Source organism: Ixodes scapularis, unplaced genomic scaffold (assembly GCF_016920785.2).
Source record: "Ixodes scapularis isolate PalLabHiFi unplaced genomic scaffold, ASM1692078v2 PGA_scaffold1__304_contigs__length_218370807, whole genome shotgun sequence".
NCBI classification, from domain to species: domain Eukaryota; kingdom Metazoa; phylum Arthropoda; class Arachnida; order Ixodida; family Ixodidae; genus Ixodes; species Ixodes scapularis.
Genome location: NW_024609846.1, coordinates 212,561,861 through 212,579,404, shown reverse-complemented (window position 1 = coordinate 212,579,404; position 17,544 = coordinate 212,561,861). Strand labels below are relative to the sequence as shown.

Sequence of the window (17,544 nt, the reverse complement as noted above, 5' to 3'; positions counted from 1 at the left end):
GAGGGAGATAAAAACTACAGCAATGATGCGGTTTGTTATACTAGCTAACACTTTAATCCTCATTCATCGTACGAGAATCAATCAATAGATCAAAGCTCAAGTTTTTCTTTATTACGAGCTACATCACTCTACTTCAGCTGGTGGTCCGGTTTAACACATTACTGTTGGTAGTTTAACAATATCGATTCCATTGGTGCACCAAGTCTCGGAAAGCATAATAACATCATATAAGAAACCAAACTAGTTAAATAACAATTCCAGCAGTAATTTGTTTGTGAAGAACTACGTTTACATTAAAATTTTTTACTTTGCTTTTTTATGTTGCCTAGGTATTCACTTAACTCTTATTGAAAAGAAATGACAGAACTACACCTTATTTCAGCTTAGATCCACACTTAATGACGGTATACGAGCTATGGGACCGATCGAATTGAGAAAAAAGCTCAAGTCACTGGGTCTTTTTTTGTTTAGGTTTGGTTCAGCGATGATACAACACGTAGACTAACATGAAGGTGCACTTTTGACGCTGTCTGATTGGTCCATCAGCTTGTAGCGTCGGCTGCGTCTGGACTTACGGTGAAACGAAGTATACATGTTTTTCCGTTAGCCAATGAAAACAGTCTAAGTTGCTGAGTCACTCATGCTGAGTGACTCAGCAACTGAGTCACTCAGCAGTCACTCATGCTGAGTCACTCAGGTCGTCCATAGTGTTCACAATGGCTACTTCCGCGCCCTGCTTTTCTCGCAGGGAAACGTTCCTGTTCCTGTGCCAACAGCTCCTAGATACGAAAACCTAGGTGCTTCCCTGCGTCACTCAAAGAGGCGACCGTAGGGCTTAGATTGGACTCGAGCTCTGAGTCAGCGTTCGGCTGAAACTCGTCCATCTAGAATGCCATGAAAACATTCGGAACACGGTTCCAAATATTTTTCGGAGTATATGGAACGCCGTTCCACCTGAAATAAGTGGAACTTTTTTGCAAAGAAGTTCCGCTTACTAAGTGGATATTGCGTGGAGCACGATTAAGGTGTAGTTATACGAATCGTCTCTTTGGACACTCTTTTGAACGGGTCTCTTTCTCTACCAAGAACTTCGGTCTTCGTCCAGTCCGGGAAACATTTCGTGCACTCATCAAGGTGTTCGAAAATTTCCCCACTAAGCGATTTTGACACCACCGCCCTTTTGTGTTCTAGAATTCGGTCATTCAGGCAGCCGGCCAGTTTGACCGATATATGTAAAACCACACGCCATAAAAATATCATAAACCACAGCTTCTTCACACCAAGTTGCCGCCTCCCTCTGCCTTTTCTGACACCCTCGCTTGCCACCCGAGAAAGGTGCGAACAGACTCAGTTTAATTCCCTTTTGAACACAACACTGTATGTGTTGCCGCCAAGAACTTTAGATTATGTGAAAATGTTGTTATAAAACGGTAAAGAAACCTAATGGTCAGGCTTCTTACGCATGAAGACATCCTTTCTCAAGTTAAGCATAGTCATGTTCACAGCACTCCGCACGACATTCAGACAGTATACCCCACTGAGCCAATCCCGATTCTGAAAACCCAAATTCTGGTTCTGATTACTGATTCTTTTACTAATGACTTGCACTGGCGACACCAGATCAAGCTTAGAGTGCCTAATATTGTGGCAAAACTTTGGTCCATCAGCTAACACTCTTTCGACAGTGTCGGACAAGGTAACGTTAGAAGGGTTGACAAGAGAACCTTTGCCCCGGTGAAGGGACGAACAGGCCGCATTTTCTACGCAATCATCTTTGCCGATGTTTGAAGGCCTTGAAGCGAACCACCTGCCCTTCAAGACATGGCATGGTTCCGCCCAAACACCTTTAAATTTCCCAGCTTTTAAGTTCGACAAAGTTTACACAAAGGCAAGGTGTTTGCATCGGGTCCTCTCTGGCACCGATACTGTCCCGAGATTTATTTGAGTGTGTTGAACCATGCAATGCACGCCAAGCTAGAGTCGATGCCGCGGACTTGTGAAATAGTGAGGTGGTACGTAGATGACTTTTTTATTTGCGCAATGGAAGAGCGTGATGTTCACAAGTGGATTGATTTTGTAAAGCAACAGGCTCCAGAATTATCATTCGCAACCAAGTTTTGCACTACTAGCTTTCTACAGTTTCTTGATTTGAAGGTTTTCTCTGAATAGGGATTGCGTTAGAGTTATCGAAAAGAGGCACCGAAGCCTATTTTATCTTATTACAGTTGTCACTCAAAAGCAGTGAATCCGGGTGTTGCCAATTCTCTTTCCGAAGTGTCCTACGCAAATCTTGTTTCTGTCACATGCATGAGAGTGTTCTTTTTCAGATGTCGAGATGGGCTCAGTCGCGGAACTGTCCGTATGTTTTGGGGAGTGTTGTAAGGATGATTTTGCTTAACTTGAGAAAGGATATCTTTGAGCGTAAGACGCCTGACAATTAGGTTCGTTTACCATTTTCACACACTTTTTCACATAATCTAAAGGACTTGGCGGCAAGACATGGAGTGAGTGTTGTGTTCAAAAATGACTTTAAACTGGGTCGGTTAACAACTTTCTCGGGGGGTCATCCAGGGTGTCACAAAAAAAAATATATAGGGAGGGCTCAACTGGGTGTGAAGAAGCTGTGGTTTATCATATTCCTATGGCGTGTGGTTTGTTGGTCAAACTGGCCGCTGCCTGAATGACCGAATTCTAGAACACAAAGGGCGGCGGCGTCAAAATCGCCATATTCGAAATTTGTCAATCACCTTATGAGTGTACGAAATGTTTCCCCTGACTAGACGAAGACCAAAGTTCTTGGTAGAGAAAGAGACCGTTCGAAATAGTGTTAAAAAAGAGGGTTCATATAACTAGCGCTAGTCATTGTATAGACGCTTTACACACGTGCCAGATTACAGACGCCATTGCCGACCTTCTATTGTCTTACCGAGATATCAAACCACTGAAACGGGCTTTGGCGAGCCTCCACAAAGGCAAATGCTAGGGAAAAAGACACCGTCGTATCTAAAATGCCAGTAACCTGTCCTCCTGTGGTAATGATCTGTGGTAATGATGGAGCAGAGTGAAAAATATAAGCGAAAACAAAAACTGAAGGGCGGTTATGGCGGCGCCCATACACAGCTGCTGTAAAGCGTCTATAAGTATGCCCTCGCTTGTGATGGACCCGGAGATACGGTCCTTCCTTCCTATCTTGCTTTCAAGATCACTGTGGTCGCCGATGTATTGTTAGGCTGTATCGGAGCTTGGGTCTGGTCTACTTGACTTGACTGTTACGTTGATGATTGTTGATGCAAGCGGTGTGGGTGAGGTGCCCCCATAAAAAGGATTATGTGGAAATAAATTTTGCAGCCGTGTTTAAAGTTGGTGTTGTGGTTGTCTCTATTTATTCGTTTCCTGCCTCGATGTTTTTTTTTTAACCATGATCGTTCATTGGCTTGCCTGCGCAACAAAGAACTTTACATTATCCTTATTTCCCATTTTTAATGTCGCATTTTCTTTATTTAAAACGTTAATTAAATTACAATAGGCGATTTTTTTACAATACTAGTTCACGGCGCCACGACGTTCAGCAAGGCAAGCATGTGACGTTAATGGGCTTTTCTCTCATTTTTGTTGTGGTTGGAAGTTTAAGAAGTATAAGCTCGATGATTTTATCAGCGAAGGAACATTATATGGAACTCCCGCAACTATTCTGAACTATCACATTTTTGGATCAAGGATGTTGGGTTGAATCTGATACAGCTCTGTCAAAAGTTTGCGAGTATTGAAATAAAAATTAGTTGCGGTGGTGAAGATGGGTTCGGCTGGTGCCTAATTAAAAAGAAAAAAACGAACCCAACGCACGCTGGGCTCGCGCCGAGAATCCTTCTGGTCAGATAAGAGTCGAGCCCAATTTTCCGAAGCCAGGTAAGAAACAGATTTGCGACAAGCCTCAGTCGAGTGGAGTTGGATTGTAATTCGAAGCAAGTTTTGAGCCTGACGGTAAACAGGTCTTTAATGAGCGATAACCGTCTTTTAGTGAGCGACGCTTCGTTTAGCCCCGACAACGGCCCACTGCACGCAGTTCTCGTGCAACTCCAAGTGTCGCATATTTCTCAAAACACACTCACGCAAACTGGTGTGCGCACGAATACGCGTATATCCGGAGAGACCAAGCAGCCCCGCGAGCCTGCGGCACGGAGGAGCGCGGCTGTCTAGGGGACAACCATTAATAACGACGCCCAGACGCTTCTTCCCCAGCAGGCAGGAAGCTCGCACCAAGTCAACGGACAGGGTTGCCGGCCGCCGCAGCGTGCGGATCTGCTGAAGCCACCATGTTTTTACTGTTTTTTTTTTCTTCTTTTCTTCGTGAAAAAGATCAATAAAAAAGAGGAGGAGGAGCGGTGCTTCGCTGAAAAATGACAGCACGGCTATCGCACCTCGTGTGTTGTGTCGGTCTCGCGATCCCGGTGCGTCGGAATGTTTCATCCTGGCAGTGTGTGGTCCGCCGCACGAACGACTCGGCGTACGTCCTCGCGAGTCGGAGAGAGACCGCCGGACCTCTCTCTATGGCTCTCTGCGCAGCGATCGTGTGTGTGTGCGGGTGGTGATGAGATGGGGGGGCAGGGGGCAGGGGGCGTTGTGGCGTTTGCATGGGATGAAGTTGAGACACGCCGAGCAGGCGGGTTATTACCGAATGAGTTGAGCTCCATTTTACGGCCGGTTTCTAAACAGAAGCGTAGCAAATTAGGTATCTTTTTGGGCTTCCGGGATTTCATGTCGTCGGCATTTGGCACGAAAGCCGTACAGGCCAGGGAAGTTTCGTTGTGTCCAAAGCAACGATAATGGCAGCAATAACAAACCGGCAGGAAAAACAATGACTCATGATGGCCCAAAGGATTAATGGGGCCTTGTTACTTGTTCTTGTGCTGTGTAGTGCAAACAGTTGTCCCGGTGACTGTCACTACTCTCGTATCAGCGTGTTACGTATACGTCGCACGGACCACAATGTACGGAACCGCGAGAACCTGATAATAAGTAGTTCTAGTATCAAGTATAGAAGCAAACGCAAGCGTTGTGCATTTGCGTTACCACTGCGTGCTCCACGTTGCGCATGCGCGTCGTCACCACTCCCCAATCCAAGACGTAGTTCGGGGCTCCACGCAGGCTCAGTGTGGAACATGCAACGCTAACGCGACACTCTCACTATTACTACGCAATGCTAAAACTTACTATTAGAAAGTTTTAGAGTAACATAAAGACTCTCGCGTTAGCACTGCGTACGACGTACGCAAGTTCTCAGCGGAACGCTGCGGAGCGCGTCCAACCGGCGCTTTTAGTAAAGCGTAACGCAAGCGCATACGCAAGCAGTTGCAGCACCATCTAGATGTGCCCGTGCAAACGGCTCCGAACAATAGTATTCGGTCAAGCCAATCGGAGTCACGCAGTGTACTGTGAGAGAGAGAGCGAAAAAGCATCTTTATTGACCCTCAGTTGAGCGACGAGAGCGACGAGACGGGAACGCAGAGGACCACTCCGTACTCACCCAATAGATCGATAGCGAGCGCACTTGCGTTACGGATCAATGAAGCATGCGCAGTGTGGAGCACGCAACGTTAACGCAAACGTAGTCTTTTGCGTTTACTCCTGTACGCCATACTAAGGCTCTATGTTGTACGTTTATCGACGTTCATTAGCGCGATGGGAAAGTATAGGTAGTCCTTTCGTCGCTTCCCAGAAAAAATGCCAAGACTCTGGAAGCTCGCTTATGCCAACACCCTGCCGCAGGATTGGAACGTAGTGGATAAAACTCGAGTCAAACCATTTTGAGGCCAATGCTTGTCCGCTGAATCCCGAGCGTTGTGAGTTGAGCTGGCACTGGCACGACACGGCCTGTTTTCGACCGTCATATTCGTACAAGAGTGGTGACTCCTATAGGTCACTGGAGTGGCAAATAAAGTGTCCGGAAGCTCGAGAGATATTGTATTGCGCTGTTTCGGGCTGTTCTAAAAAAATTGGAGGACGTTGCGTACAATTTCAGATAACGTTTGAGATAACTGGCGCTAATGATATTAAGAAACAATGTAGCTGAAGTAATTACTGAAAGTACCATTACTTTAAGGCATATAGTTTATTTGGTGGTTCAAATTTATGATGTCGATGTAAAATTTAGCCCCTGCAGGAGGACTGCGAACCTGCCCAAAACATAGCCGCTGCCAGTCGTCTAATTGTGATGCATTCGACCGTTAAAATTTAAGAATCCGATACACTGATGACGTACCGCAGTTGCCCATACTGTATGCTTCTGGTCTACAAGATCCCAAACGGGACCTTGTAGACCGCTTCTCTTGAGTAGGATTGTAACTTTATACAGCGTTATACGTTACATATAACTACGGCTCGATTGAGTGTCTTTGCCTGCGCGTGCGTTCACAGTCGAGCACACTTATTTTGTTACGGGCAGAAAAAGGAAAAACTGCATTTACTTTATATCTTAATGCTGCCCCTTTTAGTTCGTGTGAAATGCGGTGGATATACAGAATGAGAGAAACCTCTTTGTTTCTTTCCTAACTAGGTCACCTCTCGTAGCCCTTGGAACAGTCTTGAGGTTCTTGATTAATTTACCGCAGGCTGACGTAATGAATGAATCTGGGAATCCCAAGTCATTTATCCTCTGAATCTGAGACGAAAATCTAATGTTCTTGTAGTGGATGCATGTTTTTGTTAAGACTGATCTGATACAGGAGTACGCTATGCCTTTCTTGATAAGTTTTGAGTGTACTGACTGATAGTGGAGTAAACCCTTCGCGGTTCTAAGATGGTATACCAGCATACATGCTCTTCCTCCACTTATACATAGGTTGCACTGACGTCACGTCGCATATTTTTGGCCTCCATGTAAGAGGAGGAGAGGGAAGCTGCTTTTGTAAGAATTTTGAGTGACGGGCTAATCTTCTATAATCTTCTGGGGGGAGAATAGCGACGACTGGGGCAAATCCGGGCGGCACAAAAGGGGGCCCTGATAAGAGCGGAGCTTCTTCTCGACCTCCTCTCTGGTGGTCATCGGAGCGCCCTTTGAATGACGTCACGTGCAAGCCATGTATAGAAGGAGATATAAAAACTGAACGTGGTTCTCCTTTGGAGTCTCACAGGTGAACCAAAGGCCTAGACCTTGTTCAGTGAACGCCTGATGTACTGTCACGAGCGTTTTAAATATATACTCTCAAACAATACTATATAGTCGTCAACATATTTAAAAAAAAATGTCTAGTGAATTTTTTGCGCTCGATTTTTCCTAGAAAAATATTGCTGAGTACGCTTGCCACCTTGCAATGTCAAGAGTATGCCACTATGCATACCCCTGATCTCTGTACAAAAACTTTGTGCTGCCATCCGATAAAAGTGAAACATTCATATAACAACAAAAGTTCGACTAAATGTTCATCTTAAATCCTGCTTTGAGTTTTTAACTCTTTTTTGTCGTTGTGATCAAAATATGCTCTCTTTAACACTCAACATGAGATCATGATGCGGCATAAAGTAACATAAATTCCTCTGTATCAATGCTGAATGCGCTGCACCCTACTGGTTTACTTTCCTGAGATAATCTGCCTTCAATCAGGTGTTTTTGCGAGTACCCCCGGAGATTTTGTGTAACTATCTCGTTCTTACATTATAGTTAGGGTTCCGCGTTTTCGGTTTCTATTTTTTCAAAATTCGGCGTACGTTTTTTTTCGGCATATATTTATCCCCACAAAAGTTTATCGCCTTTTTTCGGTGAATATAAAATAAACACCAACGGACACCGCATCAGATGATCCTTGTAGCTCAGTTATTTGTCATCACTCAAAGTATAATGGCACAGATACATTGAAAAAGGAATGGACACTTTATTTGGCAAATGTGTGCAACTGTAAAAGAAAAACAGAAAAAAACACACAGAAGTACAGACAAGTCATATATGAAGCCTATGCCCAAAAAACATGGAACTTCAACTTCTGTACATCAGGATTACGTGATCTTATTATAGTACACACACATGTACTTTCCCAGATTCTCCTCGTTGATCCGCACTTTTTCTTCCCTGTTGATATGACTCTGAGCTTCGAGAATGCCCTCTCAATGCTAACAGTGTACACTGGTAGGCTGATGAGACCGAGCGCTGCCTGAGCCAAAATCGGCCATTCAACCAATTGTGACCACCAAAAGAGACACGGTGTGACGTTTTGAAGCACATCACAACACGCAGAGCTTGCATCAAGTCAGTCTTCCTTACAAAGAGTTTGAAAACACGCTCGTACATGGCGAAGTCATGGGTTATTTCGGACTTCACCTTCCGATCGATGATGCGCACATTAAACCAAAACGTCATGATGGCATCAGTGTATCCCATGCCAGCGGCGTAGACTTTCCATTTTCCTGGAGGGGGCAGGCTGAGAAGTTCTCTGGAGGGGGGGGGGGGGGGGGGTGCTGCACGTTACCTTTTCGTCACAACTGGGGATCGACGCTAACGAAAGCACGCTGGGATTTCATTTCCCATGTATTTTGTCAATAAAGGCAACGTGGGCGTTATTTTGTTTACCTGCCACTACTAGAAGCTCGTTACATGGCACGTAAACAGCGTCTCGGTAAGGATCACGGCGCGGGCCCGGGGGGGGGGGGGGGGGGGGGCACGAGCCCCGATGCCCCTCCCCCCCCCCTGCCCGAAGTCTACGCCTATGTCCCATACATTCGAACACGTTTCGATAGACACTGTCGTTCCACTTTTTCGCCACGGCTCTGCGGTACGACTGGAAGGTCAAAGTGACCTTTTCCGGTTAAAACTGAATTTTAGAAAATGGATTCTACGAACTTTTTCGGTTTTTATTGGTTTTAACCGAAAACTCCAAACCCTAATTATAGTGCGAAATGGAACTTTTCCTTTGTGTGTTGTTGACGTAAAAACACCTCTATCGTGATGTTAATTTAATTATTTGCTCCTGCAGCAACATTTACTAGGTTTAGTTGGTGGAGTTAATTAATAGCTCATTGTTTTAACTTCGTTTGTTTGTTTTCCAAAACCTGCCAAAAGTAATTTGTGTTTGTACTTCAGTTGTTTTTTTTCTTGTTTTTTTTTTAGAGCGTGCCTTTTGGAATGAAGACAAAGCACCTCGACTTCCGATCACCCAGCGTGAACAAAAGACAGGCCAACGTGCCATCCAAGTCGCAGGGCATTCCCATTTCTTAGGACGCGAAGGCGCGAGCAGATACTGTTTCTCAGTAAAAGGAATACATCCGACTCAAGGCTAGTTAATATTTCTTTCTGCGAGGGTAGGAAGGGTGAAAGGGGCAGTGGGAGAGGGAGTTGTTAGTGGTGAAAGCTTTTAGTCGGTGAAAACTTCCAAGTACATGTAAAGCAAAAAAACACGCTTGGCAATATTTTTTCAGGCGTTGCAGAGACCTGTAAACCGTTTGACTGTTCTGACGGCCTAACCTCGGTGAAGCACAGGTTACGCCGTCAGAACTGTCAGAGTTGGACAAATGAGGATTTGTCCAACTCTGACAGGAAAAAAATTAATTTCGCTATCGGTTTCGTAAAACATGGCCTTTTTAAAAGTACCCGCCGAGTTCCTTCGAACTAAAACAAAATTTGAACTCCTGCTATGAAAATCAAAAACATAAAAAGTCTCTAAATGAAGGGTGCGTCGCCGGTGTTGCTTCACTTGGCGTCGGCAGCTTCGTGGCACTTTTTACCGCAGTCAAGGTTGAAGTGTGAGCTTTTGCGATCATGATGCAATAGAAAATGACGCTTGACAAAACTAACAGCAAAGTTTCGTCTCTGCTTGGAATTGGAAGTTTACACGCACGCCGTCAAGGTATGTTGTATTTTACGTTCTGCATTTCGCTCACAATTAATTAATCATCATACCATCCTGCTTATTATACAAGTGTCGTTTACAAACCTTGTTTCCCGACACTAAATTAGGCGTAGGAATTGCAGGTACCCAACGTGATTGTTTCCTGCATGTCATAAATCGTTAGATATATGTGTGTTTGTTTGTGCACATTAAAATGAAGGACTTTGTCGTGCTTTCTGATATGATTGTTCATTGTTAACCATACGCGTCTTAAATTATGATTGGGGCGCTGAGATTTTCGAAGCTGTATTATGATTTTGCTTCACCTTTACAGGCTTGGTCTCGCCTACATTCGTCGAGCTCCTTTCGCACGAAGACAAAAGGAAGCTGATCCTACAACGTGCACCACAAATAAATGATAATTCCCAAACAAACATGGTAAAAGTTTTGAAGGGACTGGGACTCACTTCAGCGGTTGTCAATGGGTTCGAGTCATGCACGAGACGAGAACATCCACATGTGTTTTATGCGTTATCGCCAATTTTGTAGTCAGAATACACGGAAAGAAACAAGTATAAATATAAAAAAAATGACTTTTTTAATATAAGTACAGTGCTCACCAAACGTATTTCAAACACCCGAACTATGCTTATTTCTCATTGAATGGCTCTTCTTGTGCAGCCGAGCAACGGATTTTTTAATCTAGCAGTCAACAAACCATCCCGCGTGCTACGTCAATGAACTTCCTCTAGAAAAACGGTGCCGCAAGAAATAAGACAATTCGCGTCTTCCGTGCAAGTTTCGTGATCCCTTTACCTTGTTCCCGCAAGGATCGCGGCTGCTTGTTTACATATATTCTACGCCAGACCGGTCGCTTGTTTCGTTTTCACGCCGCTACCAAAACGGAAGACGTAGTTCTCATCACGCTACGAGATGACACTGTTCATTCGCATTTCGTCCATTGACCACACACTCAAGGTGCAACATTTTATAATTGTACCGAAAAGATTAAAAAGCGTGACAGGACAACGGACACAGAAGAAGACACAGACACAGCGCTTTTTAATCATTATGAATCACCAGCTCGCCCAACTTTCTACCCTCGTACAGAAAAGGCTTTCAAGTGGGATCGATGTCATTTTGCCTCGATTTATTTGTAACTTGTACAGTCTATTTTCTCTGTCCACTAAAATATTCAAAAATATTTTTTCAAACACTTAGTATATTGAACGGAAGCTCGCTGGCTGCACGCACTAAACCATTTTCACTGGCCATATGCGGCACTATCGTCGTATCTGCCTCAAGTGCCAGAATGTGAACGTGGGTTTCCTGCTTTGATTTACTGGAACACGAATGTTATTGCAAAACAATAATCATTGTGAGGAGGATATGTGCAGAAAATAAACTTTGAACACGCAACTACATATTTCAACAAGAACTTTCTAGAAGCCTGGGGTGTCAGTTCGTAATTTTCAAAGAAATTTAGCTTCTTCCTCTGCTGGACGCTCTGAGACATAAATGTGGTTTATTTCCCAAATGCTTCCTACTATCTGCAAGCTCTTGTGTGGCCTGCCTTTAACTATATATATAGTGACTTAAAGCTTTAAAAAATTCGGGCGTGTCTCATTACGTTCCCGCCTCTTGCTTAATGATTTGTTCATCGGTGATTTTATTGGGAATGCAGCAATTTCATTTGCTGCAGTGCGATAATAAAATGCTCAGGACTTGCTATGCCACGAATTACTTTAGCTGCCCGTGAATATACACACTGTTCCCAAAACCCACGTTCTAAAAAGAAAAAAAAAATGAACTCAAGCATCTATTTGCAACATTCATTCAATGTACCCTACATTCAACATATCATAACCATCTTATATACAGTAGCGCATTGTAACCCCGACCTTGAACGTGACCCAGGACGCGGTAACCCCAATATAGGGTAGGAGTGTTTTCCGAAGAGCATTTGTAGCGACACGGAGGCAGGCGCCATCAGAGGAGCGCGGGGGGAACGCGCGAAAAGAGCCAATTTTACGGTTCATCATCACGTAGAGCAAATAGTTGAAACGGAAGGTGTGTGTCTGCGTGTATGCAAGGATGGAGGGGGAGCTCCGCAACTCCCCAGTCTCGACACCCTGTACATACGTGTGCGCAAAAGTCTACACATCCGCTCCCTGTATTTGCGGATGTCCGAAAACACGCCACTAGTCTGGTTGGTTGGTAGCGGCAGGCATCTCGTAGTCGTAGTTTACTGGATACCACAAAGATTAATGGTATTTTTCCAAAAGCTCCACGGCCTCCCTGCTTGCTTGCTTAGTTGCCTGACCCGCCACCGCGAAGAGCTCCAGGTGTAGCTTGTGTCGGTCGTGGATTTGGCTGACTGAGACTTAAAACTTGGGCTTCGACTGAGTGGCTACATGCCGGGGGGGGGGGGGGGGGGGGGGGGGGGGGGGGGGGGGGGGAGGGGAACTGCTGCGGCTACTGAGGGCGCCGCGCTTTCCGGAAAAGATTGATGGAGTGTGAACAGCGCGACGTCGGAGACTGCGGGAAACCGTCGGCCGCGCGGTGTGGGTGCCTTTCATTGCGGCTCTAAAAACTTCCGAAAGAAGATAGGAAAAACAAAAAAAGTGGTCGAGATACAAGGGGGGAGGGATAAACAGAAGCCACCGACAAACGTCGTGACGCCGGTGGTCCGAAGAGTATACGAGGTGAGCCTCTAGGCATGAGGACTTTAACTTGAAGTGTTGTTTATGCGAACCTAGTGCAATACTTCCTGGATAAATAAAAAATGTCACTAACAATAAAATGGCCCTAATTTTGGCGTAATTAATTAATAAAAAAGAATTTCATAGACCAGTATTAACCCGAAGAAGCGTACACTTGGTGAACGATTTATGGCGATAAACGAATCTGCAAGCACCACATTGTAATTTTTTTCTTAGGTTTTGAAGAATTTGCGATCTTCCAGTCTCAGGACTGCGCCTTGCTTTCTGCGCCATACTTGTGTATACCAACATATCGTCAACTCTAATAACTTGGACCGGGCGTCGCTTTAAAGTGTTAACCCAATTATTGACGTCCTTTAATAGATTAATTAATGGATCAATCGGTCTCGTTCAAAACCAAACAAAAACGATAATTTTTTTTTTCTTTTACAAACGACACAATTTACCATTTTTATTTCGAATCAATCTCCAAATGTAGTTGAGAACGGTTCAAGAGCACTCACACTTACAGATTCTTAGTTCACCTGCATGAGGCAAAAAGGTTCGTTGATAAATCTGGAAAGAGCGACTCTCTTAATTGCTCAAAATAGTCTTTGCAGCGCTAAACGGACACTTGCATGGCATTGAAAAGACCGGGACACGCGTAACCTTCTGCAATTGTCTGGGGTTACAAACATCGCCCCTACAGTTTACTTTAGGTTAAAGTTTTAGGTAAAGTTTGCCACTCATGTCCTCAAACATCCTTGCGATGTTCGAGTACAGAAATGCCAAGAAAGCACCACTGTAGTCGAAGTAAACAAATACGACGGCACGAGTGTTTTTGCTGTCTTTAGGGTTCCTCCACAACATTGCCGTAAGAGTAGGTGGATCTTACCTTCTAGGATGTGGTGGGTTATCATTAAGACACAAGACGAGAATTCAGTGAAGGATAGCCCTTTACGTAGGACAATGAATTTCCACCATGCCAACCACGTCGACGATCACCACCGACGCCTTGTTTTTCAGCAGATAGCAGGAACCCCACGACCGGCATGCAGCGCGCGCGGCCGAGCTCACCTCAGCAGACGACGGGGGTTGACAACGCAGGCGCAGTTTGCTCTTTCTCTTGCCTTCGTTTACCACACGACAGATAGCGAATGGCTCCGGGCATTATAAAATTCGGCAATTTCCCTCACATTGATAATTACGCTACAAAAATGTGTCTCAAAATATTCTTTAACAAAGTTTTTGAAAAACATTCGCCGGCTTTTTATTGTTTATAATCGCGGTACTCTAAAGGTAGGCGCGGTGCAGCTTTACCAAAGAACGTCGCCAATAGGCGACGTGGCTTTGGCGACGTGCTACGGCACCGCGGATGCATCGCAGTGAAAGGGCAGAGAGTTTGCTCAATGCTGCACTGTGCCGCCATGATCTTCCCAAGGGCTACACATTGCATGTGCCTCATGCATCGACGCACCTTGCGCAACTTTTAAAACGTTAACAGACCTTAGGGCCAAGGAGACGCCACTCTCTTAATGGGAGTTCACGGGCTCGACAGGAGTGCACCGCCGAATGGAAACTTTTCCTACCTATTGTGGCTCGTACGCAAGTAGCGAGGTCAACAACGTTTATTGCATGCACCGTGAGGCATTATATACAGTATGTCCTAGCGGCACAGCTGCCGTACCGATGACAAGGCTGGTTTTGTATCAGCTAGTGACGCTGTGCTACATCTTCCATTTTTCAAACAAAATAAAATTTAACCGAGAAGAAAAATATACAAACAAATGAAGGAATAGAAGACATTACGCTTGTATGATCGCGGTTAAGGTTCTGGTCTTGGATATCTGACGGGATTCCGCCACTGTCTTGAACTCCTCCTGAGCTCCTGGGTTGGAAGGTCTTGTGATGGTGGTGCTCCCGTTGAGGGTTCTTCCCTGACCTAGCGCCCAGTGGATTCAGCAGCCGCAGTGGTGACCGGTTGCTGTTGCCGCGGCGGCAATTCAGAAGCCACCGTGGTGATGAGGTGCGGCTGCCGAGGTGGCAACCCGCGCAGGTGCTCTCTCGTTTAGCGTAGCACACACCCGTCATCGGTTTTGATCACAAAGGAGCGAAGAGGCCCCGCACGCCTAATGACGACTGCTGGAGCCCACGTGCGTGAAATGGTGTCAAATTTAGACACCTGCTGACCATCTTGTAGTTCCGGAAGCGTCTTTGTTCTGTTGTAGAAGGTCGGCTGCATGCTGCGGATCTTTTGTAGTCGTCTGTGCACCTGCTTTGGCGGTACGATGGCAGGTTCCAGGCAGCAGTTCGGAACCGGAAGCAGTGAGCGTGTCTGACGACCCATTAGCCTCTGTACTGGTGACTTGAGCAGGTTATCCTTTGGGCTGTTGCGCCATTCCAGAAGGCCGCTGCAGAAGTCAAGGGTGTTGTAGGTGCACCGCGTCAGCAGTTTCTTTGCCTCTTGTACGGCTCGCTCACCATTCCGTTGGAGCCAGGGTGGTTAGGACTTGACACGACGTGAATTATTCGAATCTTACTCACAAAGTTCTTGAAGTTGTAACTATCGAAGGGGGCCCGTTGTCACTGCACAATTTGGCTGGTATTCTATGAGTAGCGAAGACTTCTGAACAGGCGGATACCACGGAAGCTGCCGTGGACTGTTGCAGTTCCTTTATCTCGAAAAAGAAAGAGTAGAAGTCAACAATTATCAAAAAAGTCCGATTGTTGTGGTAGAACAAGTCTAGCCCCACCAGCTGCCACGGTAGGTTGGGTAGTTCATGGCTCAGTAATGGTAATCTTGCGTTTCTGGGCTTATGCTTTGTGCAGACCTCAAATGACTTTGCAAGAGCTTCAATGTCTCATGACATGGTCGGCCAATACATCACTTCTCTGGCACGCATCTTAATTTGTGCTTCACCTCATGTGCAACATGCAAAAGTCTCAAAACCTCTGTCCTCTTGGCCTTTGGAATTACCACTTCGTTACTCCTGAAGACCAGCCCATCTTCTACGTGCATCTCGTCTCTGTAGTTCCAGTACGTTCGAAGTTCTTCCGGGACGTCTCGTTTCTCAGCTGGCCAGGATGCTGATGCATATTCTCGGAGCTAGATGAAAGCCGCGTCGTTTTCTGTCGCCTGGAGGATGTCGTGCAGCCGTGCATCTGAGACTGATAGCGTGGAAAGGATGTTTACTTAAACCTGGGCGTTTTTGTCTTTTAGCACAGTTTTAGTTGGGAATCTTGACAACGCCTCCGCAGAAAACGTTCCTTCCCTCACTTGTACTGCACGGTAATGGGGCACCGCTAAAGTACTAGCCTCATTCTTTGTAGGCGGAGCGGGCAGTCCCAGAGGGGTTTCCTGAATAGTGCTTCCAGTGGCTTATGATCCGATTCCACAGTCACAGATGAGTGCCCTAAAATATAATCTTTAAACTTGCTGCATCCGTGTACTATAGCGAGCGCCTCTTTTTTAATTTGGGCGTATTTTCGTTGAGTCTCGGTGAGGGATTGTGATGAGTAGGCAATGCATGGGATGTCCGTTCTGAATAATCACCGCCCCGACGCCGGTTTCGCTGGCATCCACTGACAACGTGACTGGTTTACCTTTCTCAAAATACGCAAGTACCGGCGCCTTTATAAGTGACTCTCTGAGCGTTTTAACACTGCTTCGTTGGAACTCAGTCTAAACCCAAGCGGTATTTTTTTTTTCGACAGCTCGGGTAATGGTGCTGAGAGAGCAGACATATTTGGTATGAATCTTGCGACAAAGTTCGTCATGCCAAGAAATATTTGTAATTCTTTACAGTCTTTGGGCTCCGGAACAGCGAGGATGTCCTCAGCTCGTTCTGGGTCTAGGCTCAGACCTTCAGTCGCCAAATTGTGGCCTAGGTACCGTACGTGCATTGCGTGCTGGAATACTTCTGGGGCTGTGGAGATCCCGAACGGCAAGTGCAGAAACCTGTATCTTCCATAAGGAGTGCTCATGATAAAGATGTGCGAACTTGCTTCTGACAACTGTATTTGCCAGAAGCCCGATGACGCATCCAATGTCGAAAAAAACTTGGCGCCGTGCAGATGTAGAGCTACATCATCTAGCGACGGCATGGGATAATGTTCGCGTAATAGACGTTTGTTAAGATCAGATGGGTCCAAGCAAATTCTGACCTTATCTTTTTTTACGACGACCACCATGTGACTCGACCATTCCGTTGGTTCGCTTACCTTCGTGACGACTTGATCCTCTTCCATGCGGTCCAACTCTGCCTTGACTCTATCCTGGAGGGCCATAGGTATTCGTCTTGCTGCCTTGACGGTGTCCTTGAATCCTGGTTGTAGCTTCATATCGTAGAACACACTCTTCAGCTAGCCGAGCCCTTGAAAAATTGCTTCAAAAGGTTGTGCTGCGCCGTATAGCTCTGCGGTGCTCACACCTGCAACGCGATTAATCAGTCCGAGGCGTTCTGCAACACTGCCACTCAAGGTGGCTGGAACCTCTTGGCGTACAACAAAAAAAACCAGCGTCACATTTCTTATCTTGATTACGTAGATCGAGGCAAATTCTTTCTGGTGCATTTTCTGCATGACCGAAAAACGTGTTCAGGGTGATGTTGCACTTTACTGTTGGCTTCGTCGTAACTTTGCCTAGTGTGGCCCTGGAGAGGACACAACAATTGGCTCCGGTATCTATTTTGCAATGAACGGGAACGTTTCCTAGTATCACCGCAGCCGTCTATGGATCCTCGCGAGATACAGCACCAGCAGTAAGTGCTTTCGAGAAGTATGTCTCGCCATCGCTAGCCACAACCTCGCTTTCTTGCTGTACGGGGGCCCTTTTTCGCTTTGACTTGCAAAACGTTCGCGAAGTGATTAAGGCTTACGCACTTGTTACATTTCTTTCCGGATGCGGGGCAAACTTTAGTTCTGTGCTTCTTAAACCCACACTTTGGCACGATGATCTGATTTCTTGCACTAAGCGGATTTTTTTTTTTCGCGTTCCTTTGCTCCGCTTTGTATTGTATTGCATCGTT

At 45.7% G+C, this 17,544-nt stretch overlaps 1 pseudogene; it reads right to left on the bottom strand.

Moving 5' to 3' along the window:
- Positions 1–14,691: 14,691 nt before the first annotated feature.
- LOC115309873 lies at positions 14,692–15,536 on the bottom strand (annotated as a pseudogene).
- Between the last annotated feature and the right edge of the window lie 2,008 nt (positions 15,537–17,544).